At 58.1% G+C, this 5,148-nt stretch overlaps 1 long non-coding RNA gene across 1 annotated transcript; it reads right to left on the bottom strand.

Annotated features, from left to right (window-relative positions):
* Nucleotides 1-1,408: 1,408 nt before the first annotated feature.
* Nucleotides 1,409-3,976, bottom strand: LOC126074783 (uncharacterized). Its single transcript, XR_007517027.1, has 3 exons — nucleotides 3,348-3,976; nucleotides 1,840-1,987; nucleotides 1,409-1,636 (listed from the first exon to the last, which is right to left on the bottom strand). It is a non-coding gene; the product is annotated as an uncharacterized LOC126074783 (long non-coding RNA).
* Nucleotides 3,977-5,148: the final 1,172 nt, after the last annotated feature.

Genomic DNA, 5,148 nt, shown 5'->3' with positions numbered 1-5,148 from the left:
GCTTTCTCATCCATGAAGTGGGGAGACCAGGCTACGTCCAGCCCACATGGGCACAGGCCCCTACATAGTCGGTTCTCTGCCCAAGGGAGCCTCTCACCTTGGCTCAGCTGGCATTTTGGGACACGCAATGCAAAAATGCCAAGGGCAGGGAAACAGGTGTCCCGGTAGCCCAGCTGGCCCCTCCTGAGGGGGACTCTGGGGAGCCTACCCCTTGAAGACTTGGCGGCCACCCCTCTAAGCCAGGGGCTACAGTGAGCCAGGAAGAGCAGAGACACTGTCCTGGCCTCCAGCTCGTACCAGGCCCAGGGACAGGCCAGGCTGGCCTGAGGCCCAGAGGGGCAGGGTGGGAGGTCATTGGGTAGGGGGATGGGGCCTGCCTGGCCCTGTCTTTGGACACAATGTCCCGGACTGCTCCAGGCTTGGCTGACTGAGAGGGAACAGCAGCTGCAGAGGATTCAGGCAGCCTGCCCACTGTGGCGGGGGAGGGGGGCAGCCCAGCCTGGGCAAAGGGCTTGTCCTTACAACCTGTCCTACCACTACTGGCAAGAAGCAGGCCAGCTCGTCTGACGGAGAGACAGGGCTCCTGGCGCCTGTGGGCTCTCAGCAATCCCTCCCACCCTGGGCCTGTGTCCCATACAACCACCAACTGCCATCAGTGGGGTTAAGCTCTAGAAGAAAGACTTCAGAACGCCACAAGCACTGGCCCTGCCCCTTACTGTCTGTGTCACCTCGGACAGGTCACTTAACCTCTCTGAATCTCCAATCTTCACCTCAAAACTGGCATCAACTTCCCTGGGCTTGAATGCATAGGAAGTGTTGAGGATAATGACTCTCACAGAGAAAAGTACTTGATAGAATCAAGTTTACTTGTTGGTAGGTACCATGATGTTGATTTTGAATAATAGCGACCCCATGTGACAAAGTAGAGCTGCCCCATTGGATTTTTTACACTGTAATCTTTACGAAAGGCACCCCAGTGGTACAGTGGTTAAGCCCTTGGCTGCTATCTGAAAGGTCAGCAGTTCAAACCCACCAACGGCTCCGCAGGAGAAAGATGTGACAGTCTGCTTCCAGCCAGAGTTTGAACACAGACACTGTCACTTGCGAGGTGTGTGGCCTGAAGTTAGGGTGACTCTCCTTTTTAGCAACGAAAGTCCCATGTCCTCGGAAACCCCTCAGTCCCAGGGCAACCAGGATGGTTGGTTTAAAAATGGCATGTTAGAGATGTAAAAATGGCATGGCAGCAGCACTGACCTCCTCCTCTAACTTCATGAGGGGGACAGAGAACCATTATCAGCATCAACAGCCCAAAGCTGATTCCTACGAGGTGGAGGTCAGACATGCCTCCATTCTTCAATCATTTTACCAATTCTGACACCAGCCATCCCTCTCTCCCACAGCACCCTCTACTTCTCTGCTGGGTTCCATAATCCGTGGCAGTGGCCACACAGAACTCACAGACAATACTCACAATTATGGGGTTTATTAGGGAAGTAACAGGTTACAGTTCAGGATATAGTTCTTCCATCAGGACAGCCTCTTCTCAGCTATGCCTGCAGGCAGGCCTCTCTCTGGCCCTTGGCATCTCGAACCCTCTGCCGCTCAGCCATCTTGGGCCAGCCTGGCCTCTGGCCTGCTAGGGCAAGTGTTACAAAGCTCTATAGCTCCACCAATAAGTGCCCAGAGGCACCCCACTCCGCCAGCAAGCCTCCTGCCCAAGTGCCCTCAGTTTTCTCACTCCATGGGCCAGGAAGCCCACCACGCCATTTCCTCCAGTCTTCTGGTTCACCTGCCTCTGCTGTTGCCATTTCTCTGCTGCTGCTTCTGGCCGACTCTTACCATCTCTGGTGTTACAGCTCTGTCTCCTGGGTCTAGGAGGTTCTCAGCACAGGGATCCCAGGTTCAAAGCACAAGCTCCACTCCAGGTCTTCTCTCTTGGTGGTAGTGGGGTTCCCTCTTTCCACCTCTGAGATGGCTCATTTTAAGCCTAGTGGGATGACAAAACTGACCAATCCCCTCGGTAGGGTTCCATATACCTTATTTGCATGGTCCCGCCCCTGCAAGAATGCTATGCACCTTATCTGCATCATTAGCAAGCTGTCCAATCCCTTAGTGGGCCACAAGCACCTTATTTACATAGTCCCACCCAATCATTTGGTGGGAGCTACAAGACCATGGCAAGAAAGGGTGTGTAAAAAGGATCCGTCACACGGCAGTTGGTTAGCCTACCTGGAGAAGTTACTTCACCTCTTGTTTTCCTCAACTGTAAAAGGGTAAGATTCTCACCTCTTATCACTGTTTGAAGGTAAAAGGAGCATAAAGCCCCAGGCTCACAGTCCAGGCCCAACATGAGGAAGCAGAGATTTCACATCATCTGCACAGCAGTGAGAAAGGTGGGAGGGAGGGGTGATTCTCCCCACTTTGAAGATGAGGAGACTGAGGCTCCCACTGTGTGAGCTTCACAGAGACCTGGGCAGACACCTTCCTCTCCCAAAGGTTGTCCTTAAACCTGCTACATTGTGTCGATTCTGACTCATAGTGATCCTATAGGACAGAACTGCCCTGGAAGGTTTCCAAGGAGCGCCTGGTGGACCTCAACTGCAAACCTTTTGGTTAGCAACCATATCACCACCAGGGCTCCAGGCTGCCCTTGGTAAGAGCTAAAAATAGGTAATGGGTGGGCTACCACAGCCAGTGAGGGTGGACCCAAAGTGTTCCCTGGGGCCTTCTGGGGAGAGGGCCAAGTAGGGCCAGCCCTGCCTGCTGCTCTGGCCAGGCCACAGGGCAGGCCTGCACCACGTGCTTCCAGCAAAGGGCAAGGTCCACAAGGAGCAGACTGGCCCAGCAGAGCACCCACCAGCCCAGGCCCTGGCCAAGGTCCTGCACTGAGCCAAGTCTCTGGGTAGGGGTGGAAGTGGTTAGAGCAACAAGGCACAGTTACTTTGCTAAGTGTTCAGCAGGTGCTGACACATCTAGGTCTTCCCTAAACACCAGGAGGAAGGGTCAAGGCGCAGCTTCACGTTGTAGGTGGGGGCACTGAGGGTCAGAAGTGCAAGGTCGGCCCAAGGTCACGCAGTCCGCAGGCAGAGCACTGACACCCCTGGGCTCCACTGTCCAGTCTAGAATTCCAGATTCACTGCTGCCACACACACAGGCTAGGGGGAGACTGGCGCAGGGGGCCTCCAGAGCCCCCGAAGTCCAGATCAGGGAAGGAAACCAGCCCCACGGTTCAGAGGAGGCAGCTGGGGCCCCTGGCAGAGCTGGGACCCCCACCCTAATCCGGGTTCCCCTAGGGCTCACCGCACCTAGCGAGGGCTGGCACCCCACCCCCGCACCGTTCCTCCTACCCTCTCCCGCTGTGCCCCGCTGGGGAGGGGCCTCAGTTTCCCCTCGGCCCTAAGGGGAAGGCAGAGAAGGCTAGGTCGTAGCCCGGCGCGGAGAACTGGCGCCCTGGCCTGTCCCCGCCTCCCTCCCTCCCACACGCACGGAGGCGCACGGGGAGGGGGAGGGGTTACGTAAGGGGCGGTGCGGCTGCGTCACCGCCGGGTGGGGGGAGGGGAGCTCACGGGGGCGCTCCGCTCCCGCCCCCCCCGCCTATGAATAGCCCAGCTGTTCCGTCCTCGTGACACCAGAGCATCCCCCTCCGCGCGCCAGCCATCTCGGTGGGTGGGGGGCGGACACCTGGAAAGACCAGGCTCTGCCGGGCAGGGGCCTGCGGAGCTCGCCACGCTGCCCCCGGGAAGCCCACCAAGGGGGGCACCCTCTCGCTGCAGCAGAGCCCGCACCCCTTGGTGGGGCACCCCTGCTCCGCTGCAGCCCCTGCCCTTCCCGTAGGGCAGGCATTCCATCCACACTCTGCCTTCGCCCTCGCTGGGTGCTCAGCCTGGGAGCCCCTGGCCCCGGCCTCTGGGTCCCCGGAGCCCTCCAGCTCTGCCGGGGCTGAACCAAAGGTCACTGGGGATTCGAAGGACCTTCTCCCATGCCAGGCCCGTGCCCCACTTCCCCCTGAGCGCGTCCCGCCTCCCCGGCCCTCAGGCGAGGATCTTGCCTGGCTCCTCGCACTTATTTCATCCCGCCTCGCCTGGCCGTTATTTATATCCGCGTCTGTCTCCCCACCAGCCAGTGCTCCGAGGGGAGAGGTGACACCAGGGCGGACTCACCTTCGCGGGCCCCGGGCCAGGCCCCGCGCACCGACCTGTGCATTACGTGCAGGCGCAGAGGAGGGCCGCGCGCCTGCCACCAGCTGGCTCTCACCTTGGCCCAGAAACTGAGGAAGCCCTCCCCTCCCTCGTCTAGGGCTACTTGTCGACCTTCCAAGTGGGGCAAAGAGAGAAGGTGGTTGCCCCTGAGGTCTTCCCCAGCCTCCAGTCCCACCATTGAACCTCTTACTCTCTCTCCACTTGGTGAGGGCGTCATGGTGGGCTTCCAGGGGGCTCAGCTAAAGCAGGATCAAGGCCACTGGAAGGGAAGCCGGTTAACAATGCCCATTCCAGGGCCCCGCACCAGGCTTCTCTGAGTAGGCCTCCTGGAGATGAGGCCTGGGACTGTGCATTTGAAATACACTCCCTAGGGGAGTCCTCAACTTTTTAAGGTTTGGGAGCCCCTTGGTGGCTGCTCTTGGGGGCAGTCCCTTTCTGGAGATGAGCAAGAGGACAGGAGGAGGGAGGCAGATTGGGACTGCCACCTGCTTTGATTCCGTGGGGCAGAATGAAAAGCAGGGCAGAGGGGAAAGGCAAAGGTAGACTGTGTGAAGATCTCCTGGAGGATAGACGTGGCCAGAGAGTGTCCCCATTTTACCAGACTCAGAGAGGGAGTATGACTAGGACAAAGCCCCTGGATGGGGAAGGCGCAGGAGTGGGACCCAATTTCATTCCTTTACCCAGGCACTAAGTAGACACTGGGCCCCAAGAGATGAGTAAAATACAGTTTCTGCCCTTAAAAAGTCCAGGAAGAGGGGTGGGGACCAGCATACAACGATCATGATGGTAACCTGATTGTGTAACCATGACCCGATGGGCAGTGGTGGTCCAGGGCGGAATGCTGAAGGATGAATAGGAGCTCTTTACCAGAAAGACGTGGAAGGGGCGTTCCAGGCAGGGAGAACAGCTTGTTAAAGGCTCAGAGGCAATGATTGGGGGATCTGTAAGC

The sequence above is a fragment of the Elephas maximus genome, chromosome 4, assembly GCF_024166365.1.
Source record: "Elephas maximus indicus isolate mEleMax1 chromosome 4, mEleMax1 primary haplotype, whole genome shotgun sequence".
NCBI classification, from domain to species: Eukaryota; Metazoa; Chordata; class Mammalia; order Proboscidea; family Elephantidae; genus Elephas; species Elephas maximus.
This window is presented reverse-complemented; position numbering and strand designations above follow the sequence as displayed.